At 47.0% G+C, this 17,571-nt stretch overlaps 1 long non-coding RNA gene across 2 annotated transcripts in view; it reads right to left on the reverse strand.

The window, feature by feature from the left end:
* LOC123285489 (uncharacterized) overlaps nucleotides 1-17,108 on the reverse strand; it is a 31,519-nt gene extending 14,411 nt beyond the window's left edge. For both annotated transcript variants that reach the window (XR_006527226.2, XR_011503477.1), the window contains exons 1-2: nucleotides 16,973-17,108; nucleotides 816-995 (exon numbers count right to left, since the gene is read on the reverse strand). This is a non-coding gene — a long non-coding RNA (uncharacterized lncRNA). The remainder of the gene's footprint in view (nucleotides 1-815; nucleotides 996-16,972) is intronic.
* Between the last annotated feature and the right edge of the window lie 463 nt (nucleotides 17,109-17,571).

The raw sequence follows: 17,571 nt of genomic DNA on the forward strand, positions 1-17,571 counted from the left end.
ACCCTCAGGTCACCTTCAGTGCTGTATAGCATGGTCAGGGCACTGGAGAGCAAGGGACCCATGGATATCACTCCTGCTTACTGCCACCCAGTTTTCCTCCACAGCCTCTTGGCATCACTGATGGTGCAGTAGTGCATGCTGGGCACCTTCTGCTCCAAAACTGGCAGGCCTCTCCGGGTCTCCTGCCACCCCAGCTCACAGGAATTGGGCTCCTGTGCCATCTACTATGACTCCGTGTGTTAGTGCCCAGGTCCATGTTGAGCTAGAGTGGGCAAGATGAGACCCAGAAAAGCAGGATTTTCTTTCCTGAGAGCTTCCAGGCGTCACCCCGCCCCCCACCCCCATCCTTAGAACCTCATCCCCATCCACGCCATCTCCAGCTCCCTGCAGACCTCAGCCCCCACCTGGGCAGACCTGATCTGACCCCACAGCTCGTCCTGGTGCTCTGTGGGGCTGCTCTGCCCCCGTGGACACCGTCCTCCCCCATCCTGAACACACAGCAGCCCCGCCCGGGCTCCTGGCTCTGCACCCTCCACGGCTCCTCTGCTGCCAAGTCTGTCTTCACGCCTCCCAGAGGAGCAGCTGTCAGCACGTTCTGGTGGCGGGGATGGGAGAGACAGAGACAGAGAGACAGAGAGACACGGGGCGAGGAAGGGAGAGGCGGAGAGGGGAGACTGAGAGAGGAAGCAAGCCAGAGGCCGGAAACGAGGGCGAGGGAGTCAGAGACCGCCGTGAGGGGAACGGAGCAGAGGATCCCACAGCTGAGGGAGAGACGAGAGAAGGTGAGAGTCTGGGACGAGAGGCAGCAGACGCACCTGAGAGAGAAGAGAAATCTCCGACGCACTACGAAGTCCACTCCTGCCGTTGGGAGGAGTGACTCAGATGCACACACGCAGGCTTGTTCACACTCTGTGCTGAGGAGTCGAGGAAAAGACGGCCTGGAGTGTGTGCCAGAGGAGGGCTGGGCTCACACGTGGTTCCTGGTGGCCCGGAGCCTGGGGTGGGTGAGCAGGAGGAAGCATTTAAAGCTTAGCACTCGAGCAGCACAAATACATGTAGGCACACACATACGCATGGATACACACATGCATACAGGCTTAGACACGCACACGGACATGCACACGCCCATACACACATGCAAACATAGACACACACGCACACAAACACACAGTGGTCAGTGGTCCATGGTGTGTTGGGGGAGGGGGATTTCTTCTCCCCTAAAGCCCCACAGAGGCCAAGTCAATCCGGATCTCCCCACCCCTGAGAGGGTGAGTGTGTCCACACAGAGCACAGGGGGTGCCCTGGAGCCAGCAGTTTCATATCAGAGTCAAAACACCCATCACGGTGGAGCTGCCCCCAAGGCCTCATGGTGCCGAGGAGAGGGAGCCCAGGTCATGGGGAAGGGACCTGCCCCGGGCCTCAGCCAGGCCGTGCAGATCAGGGACTGGAACCTGGGACTCCTGCCTCCAGCCTCCATCTGGCTCTGCAGCTCCACTCGGGAAGGCAGCCTCAGGGGTGACAGTGGGAACTGGGCAGACTGTGGGCACGGGAGCCTTTCCCAGCTTCTCTCACCACCAGGAGAAGCCTCTTTGCCCAGCCAGGCTGCTGTCCGTCACAGCCCCGGTCCAGCACAGCTCCCAGAGCTGGAGCTGGACCCACTGCATCCTGAGAAGAGCTCAGCTGCCCCGCCCCTCTCGGCCTCTGGTGGGCCGGGCCAGGCACTCTCTGGGCTGGGCGAGGCCGCCACCACCGGCAGGGGTGGGCGAGCAGGAAGCACATCCATTCACTCAGGGATTGTCTGACCCCCACAAGCCTGGATGAGTTCTGGCCTAGAGCTGGCTCTGTGGGGGATCAGGAGGCATGGGAAAGACTAGCCTGTCTGCCCCTGGAGACACCAAAGGCAGGAAGTGGGGCTTCAGGGTGGGAGAGGACCCAGCAAAGGCAGAAACACAAACGGATGGAACAAAGAAAGATTGCACCTTAGGCCAGCTATGCAGACAGAAGTCACCCTGCAGACAACCCAACAAGCCCTTTCTGATGTTACCCGGGCTGGGCCCCGTGCTGGGAGCCGGGGACACAGATGCTGATAAGAGTGGCCACCCATTATTGGCCACCACTGACCCTCCCAACAACTCGTGTACTGTTATAACCATTCCACAGGAGAGGAAACTGAGCTGCAGAGAGCCAGACCAGGAATTCCAGGCTGAGCAGCATCAAAGCTCATCCTCTTTCTTCTGCCCATCCCTGCCTCCCTGTGTGTGCCGAGAGACAACTTGAGTAGGATTCCTTGCAAGGAGAGACCCATGTTTGCTGGGAAAAGACTGTTTTATAAATTCACATAGATACCAGTTTAGCCCCAGAGCCTGGAGCTAAGGTTTCAGAAAAGCCAAGCAGTGCACTGGGTGGTGGAACCCTGGGCTCGGAGCCACACTGCCCGTATCGAATGCGTCACCCATTTCCTCGTCCCCAAAGTGAGGACAGCAAAAGCACATCCTCACAGATGTCTCGTGACTCTTCAGAATTCTTAGAATGTTCCTGGCCCGTCACAAGTGCTGGGAAAACTAGCTCCTGGCGTGCGTCAGGGGGGGCCCCACTGTTTAACAGAGGGAGGAGCCGTTGGAGGGGTCTAGAAAGGATGAGCGACAGGGGGAGGAGCCGTGAGACAGCACCGCATGGCGTACCTGTGGCGTCCCTGTCCCCTGCCCCCACTCGCCGTCACTCCTGAAATGCTTGCCGAGACTGGATTTGTTGTGAAAACCAGCAAAGCAACACCTGAATTCTTTAGCCAAGAGGACTCAAGGTGAAGTGGAGGGGACGAAAGACCTCAAGTCCCCCGAGATGTCACAGCAATCCTGGAGAAGTCACTGGACTTCCCCAAGTCGTAGGAATTGGGACATTCTCTCCAAATTTTAACTTAAATGCAAGAACAAGAAGGCTTCTAACTGACATCTGGGTTAAACAAACGAGTGAGGTTCGTATGGCGCCAAGGGGCTGGCGATGATAAGACCAGCTGATACCCATCGAGCTCTCTCTACACACCAGGTCTTGGGCATAGCACTTACACGCATTAACTTATTCAATCTTCAAAACAGTCCTATGGCGTTGGCACCTTTATTAGTTCCACTTTATAGATGAGAAAAGCTGGGAACAGAGAGGTTAAATGACCTGCCTAAAGTTACACAGCTCATCAGTGTTGAAGCTAGCAGACGGACCCACAACGTCAGGCTCCAGAGTCCACACGTCCAGCCACTACTGTTATTGCCTCATGGGGCATGAAGGGTACAAGTGACAAGGGGTGCAAATGAGAGAGCCACACAGGGCTCCCAGGAGCAGAGTGCCCCCTGAGCCTGACCTCTGGTCTGCAGACGCGGTCACAGCCGGGAGGCCTCCTATCCCTGACTCCAGGTTTAGCATCTCTCAGAAGCTCCAGCGAGCTCAGGGTCTGCCAGGCACTGATCCCCGATCCGTGCGAAATGTCAAGGGCTAGGATAGGGGCAACTGTGTGACCTCGGCCAAAGCTATCACAGGCCAGCAGCTCTGAACCCATGAGGCTCCATCCCTGCGGCCTGGGCCATGCTCTCCACTGAACACTTGGCTGCCCAAGCTTGGCCCCCACCGTCTCCCAGCACCCCTCCCCTGGCTCCATCCCTCTGCTCAGATGATGCCACCATCTGGGGCCCATCTGCAGGGAGCCTGCTGCTAGCTAGAGAGCAGGCATCGCCCATCTGCATCCCACAGGAGCATCCTGGGACTCCGTAAATCTCAGGACGAGCAGGGTAGTACCTGCCAGCGAGAGGTCGGGACATAAAACACAGTCCTGCGAGTGTCCTGCTGGGGAGGAAGGACACAGTCTAGCCACTCAGGCTGCTCCAGTGAGATCAGTGCAAAGAGGCAACTCCACGCAGCAGAAGGAGCCTGAGTTGTGGAATGATGTGGGGTCAAATTCTGAATTCATCCTCATTGGATGGTATCCTCATGTGCGTACCCCTCACACTTAGAACAGGGCACAGGAAAGATGTTTGTGGAATGAATGGAGGCAGCCAACCCAATGGCCATTCCAACTTCCTTCTTGCAAACAGAGCCCCAGTTCAGGCCAGATGATAATTGCATGTGATGGCTCTCAACAAGTCATGGCAACCTTGTTCCTTTTATGGTGCTTGGTGAACGGTGATTGGTGAAGGAGTGGGCATGTGATCCAGTTCTAGCCAATGAGATAAAAGGGAAAGTTGGCTGGGGATTCTGGGAAAGTTTCCATTCTCAATAAAAGAAGGGAGGCGCGTGGGGAGATCACGCCTGCACCAGGCCCGTCTTCCTCCTCATGCTTTCCAGGCTGCTTTGGGGAGTAAGGTGTTTGGAGATGATAACTGGCAACCACAAGTGGAAATGTCACCATTATCTGAGGATGGCAGAAGAGAGAGAGAACAGCATGGATCCTCAGTGATACTGCTGAGCTGCCAAATCAACCCTGGAACCTCTTACCATGAAATTCCTTCTTAATTACCAAGAAATGTCCACTAGGTTGAAGCCACTTCCAGTTTAGTACGCAGCTGCTCACAGCTGTAAACATTGCTATCTGATACAGTGTCCAGTGAGTGAATGAATGAGTGAAGGAATGAGCATCTTGTGGCCTGAAAATAATTGTGCAAATGTTTGTCATTATCGACAATATTAATACCTTAACACCTCATTTATTCAACATTATCAGCAACAAGCTTTTGCTCAGAAGGAAATTTTCAAGATAATTGAAGTTTACCCCCTTTAGGCACCAAAATATTATTTTGATTTCAACTGTTTTTTATTTCAAAAGATCATCTGAAATGTATCACTCTGACATCTATCTTTCCTTTCTCTTTACATCCCCCCAACACACACACACACACACACTCACTCACTCACTCACTCATACACATACACGCACAGGATGCTGGGGAGAATTAATTAAATTTGGCTCAGATACAGTGCTCACCAATGAACATGCATTGCTGAAGTGAGGTGCTGCCCAGCACTGCCCTGGGGCTAGCACAGGTGGGAGGCTGCAGGATCTTGCTCTGATTTCCAGAGTCATCCCCCTCCCCCCCCCCAGCCACTTCCCATCAAGCTGCCAGCTGTCACAGAGTGACCGCCTCTTGCAGCCCTCCCCAGCTTGAACGAATTTCTCAGTTTTGGCTGTGAAACCAGATCACCCGTTTGTTCGACTTATGTACAAAATGGATTTTGCAATGAGCCCTGTCCTGGGCATTGCTGTAAGGGGTCTGGACCCCAGATGAGGAAGACCAGGCTCTCAGCCTAGAAAAAAGGGTCATTCATTTATTAAACAAATTTTCACTTAGCACCTACTAATTGAGGAAGCCAAAGACCTGAGTTCAAATTCTGGCTCTATTTACTAATGCCACAAATCTGGGCAGATTATATCACCTCTCCCAGCCTCAGTTACCCTCATCTATATAATGGAACAAATAAAAGTACCTTCCACATAGGGGTGGTGCAAGGAATAAATAAGATACTCTGCTTAATGCTCCCAGAACAGTGACTTTTACTCTGTAAATTCTCAACAAGTGCGAGCTATTGTCATCATTTTTACCATGTCCTGGGCTCTTCGTGGGCCCTAGAGAACAGCGGTTATTAAGAATGGCGTGGCTAATCAGCTAGATCAGATGTATTCCTAATAGCTAATAGCTAAGTGCTAATAGGAGAAGCTGGGCACAGGGAGGGGTCAGAAACCCAAAGGAGCGGGTAGAACCCAGACTGCAGAGGCCAGACAAGGCCCCCAGCTGTGCCAGCTGGGCCTGAAAAGTTAGTGGGTGTGTTAGTTTCCTGGGGCTGCCATAAATGACCAGGAACGGGCTGGCTTACAACCGAAGATTGTTCTCTGATAGTTCTGGAGATGAGAGGCCCAAAAGCAAGGTGTCGGGAAGGCCTCTCGCCCTCTCGGCCCCAGGAGACCATCCATTCCTTGCCTTTTCCAGAGGCTGCTGGCTGTTGGCCTTCCCTGCGGCTGCATCACTCCGGTCTCTGCCTCCATCTTCACACGGCCTTCTCCTCGCCTCTGTGCATGTGCGTCGTCTCCTCTTCTGTCTCCTTTAAGGATGTTTGTCATTGGATTTAGAGTCTGCCCAGGCAATCTTGGATGATCTCATCTCAAGATCCTTAACCTAATTACGTTGGCAAAGACTCTTTTTCCCAATGAGGTCATGTTCACAAGCTCTGGGGGTTAGGCTGTGGACCTATCATTTTAGGCGTCACCATTCAACCCACTATAGTGGGAGTCTGCCAGGCAAAGGGTAGCAAGAGATGGCCCAAAATGATGGGACCCCACACAGACAATATGGTGTGCCATGTAAGAGGGGATTCAGTCTGAGGAGGAGTTCACCTGGCCTGAGCAGTGTCAACACAGAGACAAGAAGCCTGAGCTTCCAGGGTCCAGAGAAGGCATCGGGCGCTGTCGCCCAACTCAGCAGGGATCCCCCATCCACACTGGTTATAAGAGGTGGGACTGGAGAGGGCCACAACTTGATAGGCACAGGAGTGCCCGAGGGATTTCTATGGACACCGACATTGCAGGTTTCAGGGCAACAGGTTAATTTCAGACTCCTCTCCTTGAATCTGGAATGGGATGCGGCCTCTGCTTTGATGCTAATCCTGGCTGCCTCCTTGTGCAGAGCCTGACATCTGGCTCATGCCATGGAAGCCTGGTGGTTCTGACTCCTCTGTCCCACGCAGCCCTCCAGACTTCCACAGAGCAGACCCCTCCTCAGTATCAGCCAGGCAGTAACTCCACAAGCATCAACATCCTGAACTATTTATCCAGCCACCCTTATGAGTTCTTTTTAAATGAGCACGTGCCTACACTCGGCATGTTTATTTATAGAACATATTCCTGTATCACTGTGCTAATATTTTACACGCATTGTAAGACATAATTAAAATTATTTAGATTAAAGATAAGATAAAATATTTTAAATTTTTGATTTACTGTATTTATTAATGGTTCAAAGTATTTTTGCCCTCACTAAAAATTTTAATGAGAGCCATGTGATTGAAAATGTTTCATTTAAAAAAAAACAAAGCTTTGTGATACAGCAGCTCAAAGGTCTGATTCTTAATTCAGATCATTTTGATACCTGGTTTTAATTGCTGTTACGGCTAGAGGGAAAAAAAAGATACCACGCAAAGATGCATTGACCCAAATGGGAAAACAGCAAGGCTGCCTACACTTCTAAATTCTCATAGGTATTTTTCATTCCCATCCACCAATTATGCAAAGTTTTTTGTTGAAATTCAGCGAGCAAATTTCCATCTTCCCTGATGTCAATCAGTGGTTCTTGCAAACTAATCAAAAGGTGTTACATTTTTATATTTTTAGCAAATAGGTTCTAAAACACTGTGTTTGAAAGATTTTTTTAAACAGGTTAAAAAACCCTCTTTCCAACTTTTTAAAGCTTATATACATGGGAGCTATTATAGGTGGTATATTTTCATCATTTTCCATCACAAAAATCGCAACAATGGAAACATTTCCAAATATTTGTTTTAAAAATGCCCTCTCTATAGCACTAGCTTGTTTCAGAACGCAATTTGTCTTTCAGTCATTGTTTGCATGTCAAACATATCCCAGAGGGACAGAGAAAATGTGTGTGTCTGTGTGTGTGTGTTTCTTTCAAAATGTCTGTTCCCCAAATGCAATGCGGTCTCCTCAATTGGAGTCGGGAACAGAAAAATGGACATTAGTGGAAAAACTGGTGTAATCTGAATGGAGTCTGGAGTCGTGTTAATGGTAATTCACCAAATGTTAATTTCTTAGTTTTGACAGATGTACCTTGGTTATGTAAGAAGTTACATCATGGGAAACTGGGAGAAGAGTACACAGGAATTCTCTGTACTTTCTTTGCAACCTTTGTAAGCCTAAAATTATTTCAAAATTAGAACTGTTTTTAATTTGGTTTTGTAGCCTACTAGTGATAGCAAGTTGTCATTATAAAAATAGACAGCAAGTGAGAAACCCTTTTCTTTTTGTAAGAGAAAAATGCATAACTCATCTTTAAGTTCCCCATCTTATTAAAGTATTTTGCCACGAGATAACCATCAAACCTTCATATCTCATTACAAAATAATCAAACCTCTATCTCCTTGTTGCAAAATACTGTAAGGATCCTACTATATATCAAAGGTCTTATTTTTATTATACAAGTCGCATCGATGGCATCCTGCATCATTTTGTGCACGTCTGGCCTCAACTTCTTTATTTCAACAGCTAGTCTTTGAGTCAATTTCATCTTTGGAGCAATCTCTCTAACTTTAACCTGGAATCCTTCACGTATTGCAGTTAAGAATCTACTCTATAGAGGGTTATATTTAGACTGTTTTTCCATAAAACATTGTTTTTATTAAAAAAAGTCATTGCTTATTGAAACTACATCTTCTCCGGTCCATCTCATAAAAAAGTAATTCTTTGTATATTTTCTTATTGAAACCCAAACCTAGCACACACCATAAACTGAGACGTGTTAGGAGCATCTGGACTTCCATCAGTCGTACAGTTGAGTCTCCCCCACTGCATCGTTTGTTTTGGTACTTGTCACCTCGCATCTTCAGAGGTGCCCTCTTGCATCTTCCAACCACATTTGCTGACAAAGAAATGCATTTTATTTTGTCCATGAATTGTTTCTGTGGATTACTTCATCCATTTTTGCCCGAGGAAGCAAGAACAAGCATTTTCTTGATGGTATGTGCCTTTTTTTAACTTTCACTATTAAGTAAGAAAAATCTCAAAAGAGGCATCTAAATAGTTGTCACAAAGTATCCGAACTTATGTACAGAACCAGAGGGAGTGTCACGTAACAGACATCCCTGAAAAAAAATATATTACAGGTTTATCTCTGTGTTCTGGGACTTTGTTTTTAAGGCTTTTGTTGCATCGGTAGGGTTACATGATAACAGACATTCCTGATATCTTAAAGCAATGCAGGTGGATTTCATGCCGTAGGCACGTCACAGGTCAGCTGTGGCTCTGAGACACAGCGTCCTCACCCTGGGACCCAGACTGACCAAGCAGCTCCTTTCCAGAACGTTGCCAGCCCTTGTGGCAAAAAGAAAAGAGAGTGTGATGGATTGCACACTGGCTCTTAAAGCTTCTACTTGGAAGTGACGTCTGTCACTTCTGCTCACATTTCAATGCCCAAAACAAGTCATATGGCCACACTTAACTCTAACCAGCCCAGGAAGTCAATCCTATATCACGTGCCTGAGAAGAGAACCAGAAATATCTGGGGTGCAGCACCGATGACATCCACGCTTGTTAATTGCAGATGCTTCACACTCTCATTAGCACATATCTCAAGTTTTATCATTGACAGTCATGTGTGTAAATCCACATAGCAAAGACTTCTTAAACTTTTCCTCCTTTCTTGTCTAAAGTCATGTTGAATCTGATTAAATCATCATTATTGACCCCAAAATTTCTATCTGGAGTAGAAATATCAGCCTTTCCATCTTATGGCTGTTTGATTGTACTTGCATTTATTAGTATTAATGATTTTAAAGCCACGTGCCCATTTTGAGAGGATGGCTTTAATTAAAATTGAATTATCTTATAAAAGGGCACATATAAAAACGTTTTTAGTGATATTGCTTATTATATCCAAAAACTGGAAGCACCATTAACAGGAGAAGAGATATATGTATGCCATGAAATGTTATACAGCACGAGAATGAATGACTTGAAAGAGCCTCACAAATGTAACATTGAATGAAAGAAGTAACTCAAATATAGTGCTTCATTCATACAAAGTTCAAAAACATGCAAAACCAATATATAGTGCTAAAAGTCAGGATAGGGGTTACCCAGCGGTAGGCAGTGACAGGAACGGGGCACAAAAGTGGCCTCTGAAGTGCTAGCAACTTTGTTTCTTAGTCTGGGTGCTGGCTCATTGGAAGTACTCACTTCACGAAAATCCATTGACCTGTATCCTTATAATTTGTGCACTTTTTCTGTATATAAATTATTCTTCGATTAAAAGTTTAGTTAAAGTCAAACTAGATTGCATAATCCATAGATCCCTTAACTGGCCACATAAAACGGACGTATATAGCCAGAAGTGACAAATGAGGGCAGGCACAGCCATTAACCCTGCTGCTCCCTCAGCGTACCTTGGCCCCTTCATGCCCCATGGCTGCCTGACATATAACGGGACACGAGTGTCAATCCGTATATTAACCATTAGTAAAGATGAACTTGGATCTCACTTTTAAATGGATAAATCAATGTAAATTGCAGTTCTAATATTTTCACATTCCCAAAGGACAGTCTTGAAAACCCCACTTTGGAGACAGCTGTTCCTCAGTTCTAAGCCCACATCAGGACCATGGACGGGTCCCGCGGGTCCCAATGATGAGCAGCACACAACTCTAAAATCAGATCCTCCCCGCCTTGCCCAACCAGCACGTAGTGAGGGCCACACCCTAGCCAGCAAGTCTTTCAGAGGCCTAGCACAGATGCTCTGATCATTTTAAATATGGGAAAACATGGTCTTCAACAATGCAAAACTAGGAGTTCTCATTAAACAAAATGCACACACTGGTAAATCTCTAGTATTCCATTTGATCATGAGATAAATGCTCTGGTGAAGCAAATATCCTGCACAGTAGAGTGTAGATACACGGATCGTTGATTTTAAAGAAATCAGAGTAACATTAAATGCACTTTGGTCTAATACTGCACTAACTGGCTGGAGGGCACTGTATTTTGGATGATTCAGAAGACATTTCAGACTGTAATGCTTTAAAACATACAATAAGCAATTGAGGTAGCATTTGCATCCATGTCTTTCTAGCTCCTAAGCTCATGTTCTTTTTCTACCTTATCCTGCATTTTTTTTAATAACTCAACTGTTAAAAATAGAAAATTCAAAGGACTGCAAAGGAGGGCAAGGCAATTATACCAATAAATCTAGGCTGAGGTTTCCTCCAAACACACCTGAGACAGGCTTTGATGCAAGGAGTTTATTTGAGAGGTGACCCCAGGGAGCATGTGAGGAATCAGGAACACAAGGAAGGAAGAGAACCAATAAGGAGGAATCCTGAGTGGATTACTGCTGTGAACAACTGGATTCTGTCCTCCTGGGGATCCTCTGTGAGGCTGCAGACCACACTTCAGAATCATCCCATCAATGGGGCAGGGAAGCTGAGGTATATATATTGTGGCAGGATGAATAATGGCCTCCCAATGATGTCCACATCCTCGTCTCCAGAACCTATGACCACGTTACCTTACATGGCAAAAGGGACTTTGCAGATGTAAGTAAGCTAAGGATCTTGAGATGGGGAGATTATTCTGGATTGTCTCGGTGTGCCCAATTTAATCGTAAGTGTTTATGAGAGGGAGGCCAGAAGGTCAGAATCAGAGAGAGATTGGAAGATACTATGTTGCTGACTTTGAAGGTGAAGGAAGGGGCCATGAGCCAAGGAAAGGAGGCAGCTTCTAGAAGATGGAAAAGCAAGAAAACAGATCTTCCCTCACAGCCTCCAGAAGGAATATAGTTCTGCCAACATCTTAATTTTAGCCCTTAAGACCCACTACAGATTTGTGATCTCTAGAATTGCAAAATAATAAATTTGTGTTGTTTCAAAATGTTAGGTTTGTAGTAATGTATTACAACAGCAAGAGGAAATACATATGTATATAGTTGGTTTCTAATTCATCAATTCACATCCTTCATTGATTGAAGATGCAAAGCATGTTCTCACAGCCAGAGAATGTTTTCAGACAGAGAGACATGGGAAACCATCAGGAACTCTGCAAGTGATTGAATGGTAATTTGGATGTGAGCTTCCTGGTAACTATGGCAAAAAGAGAAAAGAGTGGGTCTTAGAAGTCTCTCTCATAAAATGTTCTTCATAACTTTCATCTGTCAGTGAATTCTTCGAGGAATTGATCAGACAGGATTTTATAGAGAGGATGCTTTCAATGAGAGTTTAAAAGAAGGTAAACTTCTTTTCAGATGCCTGTTTCGCAATCAGCTCTGCATAAAAGTAAAAGCAAAACATTCAAACTGAGGTTAGGGAAATTGTCTTTGTGGTGAGTGAGTTGCGGCTCTCTCCTGAAGGCAGAGCTTCTAGCGTGTTCAAAAATGCATGTCAGTCACCCTTTATCCTCTCTCTCAGCTGTTAATTGTCTCTCTGATTTGGGGCAGAAGCTAGATATGGAGAGCTGGTTCTTTCCCGGCTGAGCTCCCAGTGTAATCCAGGAAGGCAGATGCTCTGGCACCAATGGAAGGACACCCACGAGCTGGGAGTCCCAGCTGAGCAGTCTCCATGTTGGCCCTGTGCCATGGAAGCTGTCCGGTCTGCCTTCTCTTCCAAAGCGGGTCCTATAACCAAGAGTGTTGGGTTGCAAAGACTAGAACCCCCATCAGACTTTCTCAAGCAAAAATAAAGAGTATATTATAATGAAACAGAAGTTTCACTGGATTCAAGGACAGAAAACAAAGTTCACCCAAGTTTTCCGGAAGCAGAGGGGCACAGGGACCAGGCCACCCCTCTCTCCACCTCCTTTCTGGGCTCACGCAGCCTCTCTCTTCTCTGCATTTCTTTGAGAATCTGCTCTGCTCTCTCTCCAAGTGCTGGTTCTACATCATGATCTCTCAGTTTCCACTCCCTACTGACTATTCCAAGACATCTGCGTCCACATTTCAAATTCCCAGTAGAGAAATTCAGCCCAGCTCATTGTTTGGGGAGAAGCCTGCAAGGTGCAGGTCACTAGAAGCCAGTGGAGAAGCCTCTTGGAGTCAGAATGCGGTAGCCCTGGGCCAATCAGCCGAGGGAAGGAGGGGCTTATGAGGGTTAGGGGCCAATGTGCCCTGCCAGGCGTCATGCAGGCAGGGTTGGAAATCTCACCCAAAATGCAGCTTTGGCTCTGCTCAAAGATCTAACGGAGGCTTGACAGAGGCCCCAGCAATGACCCCTGAAAAGTGAATATGGTCAAGAGATTACAAAAATGTCTCCCATCCTTGACTCCTCTCAACATCAATACCCTCGCAATGTGACTTTGCGGCTCCCGCCATCAAGAAGTGGAGTCTGTTTTCTCACTCCTTGAGTCTGGACTGGCCTTGTGACTTGCTTCAACAAATAGAAGGCAGCAGAGGTGACAGTGCACCAGTTTTAAGCCTACACCTCAAAAAGCTTGGACGCTTTCTCTCTCCCCGCCCACCACTCCACTCCTCTCAGAACTCTGATGCTTCCATGTGAACAAGCCTGCTGGAGGGATGTGAGAGACAAGTGGAAGGAACCCCCATTTGGGTCATTTCCCCCAACCAAGGCCATCCTAGACCAGCCAGTTGACCATAGATGCATGAGCAAGTCCTGCCAAAACCAGCCAGGCCTGGCCCAGATCAGAAGAACCAAATGCTTGACCTGTAAGCTTGTGAGTGGTAATAAATGTGTGTTGTTTTAAACCAAGCTTTGGAACATTTTGTTATGCAGCAATAGCTTACTGATACAGCAAGTGAGTACTTGGGTCCCCAAACGGGTCCAGGGAAGTGTGGTTATGAAGAAGTCTGACCATTTGGCTCCAATGGACAACATCTGTCCCTAAGTAGTCACTTGTCTTCCTCTGCGGCCAACATCCGCATACAACAGAACCAACTGGCTTTCACACGGGCTATCTGGAAATGACCTCTTGGGTTTTACAGGATATTGGCCAAAAGAGACTTTTGCTCCAACAAAGCTGATCTCCTCAGCAGAGGGAGGATTAGTAAACAAGAGTAGCTGAGCAACAAGACCATGATCAGAGAGAAAGAGAAATAGGTCTCTGTTTACTCCAGCAGGATGGAAGTCTGGGTCGCCTAAATACCAAGTTCAAATCAGAGTCCAGAAAGCAGGAAGAGGACTGAGGCACCAGCCTGGATTATGCCTGCCTGCAGACTGAAGTCTGATCTCCTGAGAGATTATTTCTTCTTGCTCTGGTTCGCAAGTATTTGAATCAGGGACACTTAATCATGAAATATCAGACTAGAGCTAGGGCTACATGGGTTCAGAATTTTGCCACTTACAACTGCATTTGGGAAGGTTTAGGGGTTTTTTTCCTAAGAAGAGTGTCTGTAGCTTTTCTAAGATTCTCAGAAAAACTATGACCCAAAAACAGTAAGAATTCCAGCTGCAGAGAGATTGCGGGATGCAACATGGCCTGTCTATATCAGTGCTCCCACAGATCTGCAACTGCGTATTACTCTGTCTGCATGTTATTGTACTGATACATTACAATTCCCATAAGAAATTGTAACCGTAGTATAGTATCCATGTATTACTGTAGTTATCTATCCCTTATAAGGAATGTCACTCTAATTATGACTGATGGCACCTATTTTTACTGTATCCGACTTAATGTATCTACACATTACTATAACATATCTATTGCTATAATGTGATACTGTATCTTGATATTGTAATTTTGTTACTTTTTTTGTTATTTATCTATCTTAGTGTAGCTAAAAGTTATTTTGTGTATATGCAACTGTATCTATGTGTCCTGCAATTACATTACTGCATCTATATGTTACTTTATCCATGTAACTGATTCTGTTATTGTGTGTAGGAATCTAATTGTATTACTCTATTTATATGTTACTGTATTTATGTTATTGTAGCTAGATGTTACTGCATTTATCACTAAAGTCATGCTTTCTTGCAACTAAATGTTACTGTGAATTTGCATTTCCTCCAATAACAAAATAATAATAGCTGCTTTGTTAAGCAAGTTCTCTGTGTCAGGCCCTCTTTAGCTGCATGCTTTACATACAACTACCTTACTAAATCATACAACAGCCCTGCAAGATAGATGTTATTCTTCGCATTTTACAGACGAGCAAACTGAGACGCAAGGAGGTTAACTCACTTACCCAAGGTCACACAATCAGTATGTGTCAGTGGAGGGCAGGGAAGAATCTAGACCCTCAGTCTGCCTGACTACTGCAGCTATTTGTGACATCAGCTGTATAACTCTTGTACTGTACTTTCACATTTAGGGCCTAAGCACAGAAAATGGCTCATTGTCTAAAGACATGAAAAGGTACTTGCCGGATGTAGAATAAAGTTTTTTAAACTATCAACTTCATTTTCTAACACTTCTGTTGAATTAGGAGTTCCTGAATTCAAAAACAATTAAGCTACTAAAAGAACCTTGATTGAGTTAGCAGACAATAAATTTAAAGAACAATGAAATTCATTCTCCTAACTTTCAATGAATTTATAAAGAGAGAGATGGTTACATGAGCTTAATTGTTGATGAGCTCTGTGCTTATGAACTTTATCGATTCTAAAATTGCCTGCAGGCTATTAAATGGCAGATGTCCTCCAACAAAACTGTCACCACCAGGAATGGAGCCCCTTACTCACACCCTTCTACTCCCCGCCTCCCACCGTTGCAACCTGTAACGACCTCAGGCTTCCAAGGAGCCTCCAGAAAATTCCCCTCTACACTCAGAGTTTCTGATTTCAAGGCTGTAGCCCCAACCCCAGCCAATCTTCTTGGCCTTTGCTTCCTGCCCAATTCCTATGTCCAGGAGTGACTTCTCTTAGGAATGAGGCCAATAGGACCAGCGTCTTGAGCTGGAGTCTACTGAATAAGTTCTCAGAGAGGCCTGCTATGACCCAGCCCCACCACCAGTCCTGCCCTAAGCAGGGCCAGCCCCAGGCACACTTGTGAAGTCACCTCCCTTGGTCTCATTGCCCACTGCCCTCTCATCCCAGGCCTTAAAACTCACAGGTAACTCTCCCAGCCTGCCTGCTCCATTGAATCCCATGATGCTTGCTGCCATGACCCCCTCCTAAGGCTAGTCATTGCCCCTTTCACATGCTTCCCAGCCCCGTAATGGATTCCACTCCCCAGAACCAAAGTCTCTCTTCCTTTCATGGTGACCATCAGCTATCTTTATGGGTAATTGGGACAGAGCTTTAGAAGACCCCCTACCCCTCAGACCTGAATAAAATTGAAGCATAGTGACTAGGGCTTCCTGAGACTAATGTCTAGATTATGTCTAGATTGTTAATGAGCCTCATTTTGAACATTCATAGCACTGAACAGCTTTAGATCAAGAAGATCCTTTGCAAATCAAGAATCTAGCCTAGGGATGGTAAATCTGAGACACGCAGAGCACCACTCCTTCATCCTGTGTCCATTCCAGACAGCACTAATCAATCACAGATACACTTTCCTAAGGACCCTGGGCACAGCTACAGAATCCTTCTCAGCCCACATCTCCAGCTACCACCAATTGGCCTGAAGTGCCACATGAAATAAAATTCCTTTCTCTTCCAGGCCAACTGCTTCATTGTGCAGATGGAGAAATTGCAGCCCAGAGGAAAAGTAAATCGCCCAGGTTTACACAAGTCAGAAGCAAAATCCAGATGACAACCCGGAGATCCCGGCCTCTAATTCCAGCCATGAGGGCAGAAGATACGGCCACACAGTGGGGCAGAGTTGGGGAGATTTGAGCCTCACTTCTAAGGAGGCCCCAAAACACTGGCCAAAGAGGAGCCAATGAGAGTCCTGCTCCTCCACCCCATGGTTTCCCTAGCAACCCTCTGGGCCCTGGTTTGGGATGGGGAGAAAGAGCAAGGCTTCTGAAGTGCTTTGATTCGGATAGAAGATAACCTAAACCAATCTTCTACATACACTAACCCACCTGCTCTCATAATAACCCTACGAGGAGGAACTGCTACCATCCCTGCTTTACAAAGAGGAAACTGAGGCATAAAGAGTCGATCAGTGACTCGCCCAAGCTCACAGAGCTGCCAAGTGCCAACGCTGGGGTTTAACTCAGTCTCCAGAGTTGATGAACTTAACCACCCGGGCTACCAGACTGCACACACACACACACGCATACACACGCACACATCTACCCCTGCCAACAGCGCATGCGAGTGCCCATTTCCCCTGTGGCAGCCACTAGATATTATCAAATGTTTCGATGTTGCCCACCTGATAGGTGAGCATGGGCCATCCGTGGAGGGTTGATCCTGATCTCGGTCCAGGTCTCACCTGAGCCAAGAGCCGCACCAGGGGTACCTGCCGGAGGGAAGAGAAAGGACGGCTCCCACCCACGGGGATTTCTTTCTCCACAGAGGAAGGCCAGTCCACCAGAGCCCTGAGCCGGAAACAATAGATCATCTGTTCACTGGGATTAATGAGGCTTCCCCGTGTTTGTGGAGAGGTGATTAAGGAGCTTGTAGCTGCTTCGCCTCCTGTCACTAGAACAGAAGGCTCAGCGGCCGCTGTTTCCAGAGGCTTTGGGGGTGGGGTACAGGCAAAGGGGTTCAGGGGTCTGCACCTGGCTCCACGTGTGATTTCCTATGTAGGCACCAAGCACCAGGGCATTCGTCCCACCCTCCCCTGGTGTAGAACCCTCCCCATTGCTGCCCATGCCCTCCACATGCATTTATGAGTCCCTAACATACACCAGTCACCACGCCAGGTACTAAGGGTACAGAGACAACCAGGACAGAAATGGCCCCTGCCCTCACAGTCTGGCAGGAAGATAGGCTAAACCACTAAATATATGATGATTTATTTAATCGCAA

This window comes from Equus asinus, chromosome 5, assembly GCF_041296235.1.
Source record: "Equus asinus isolate D_3611 breed Donkey chromosome 5, EquAss-T2T_v2, whole genome shotgun sequence".
Classification (NCBI taxonomy): Eukaryota; Metazoa; Chordata; class Mammalia; order Perissodactyla; family Equidae; genus Equus; species Equus asinus.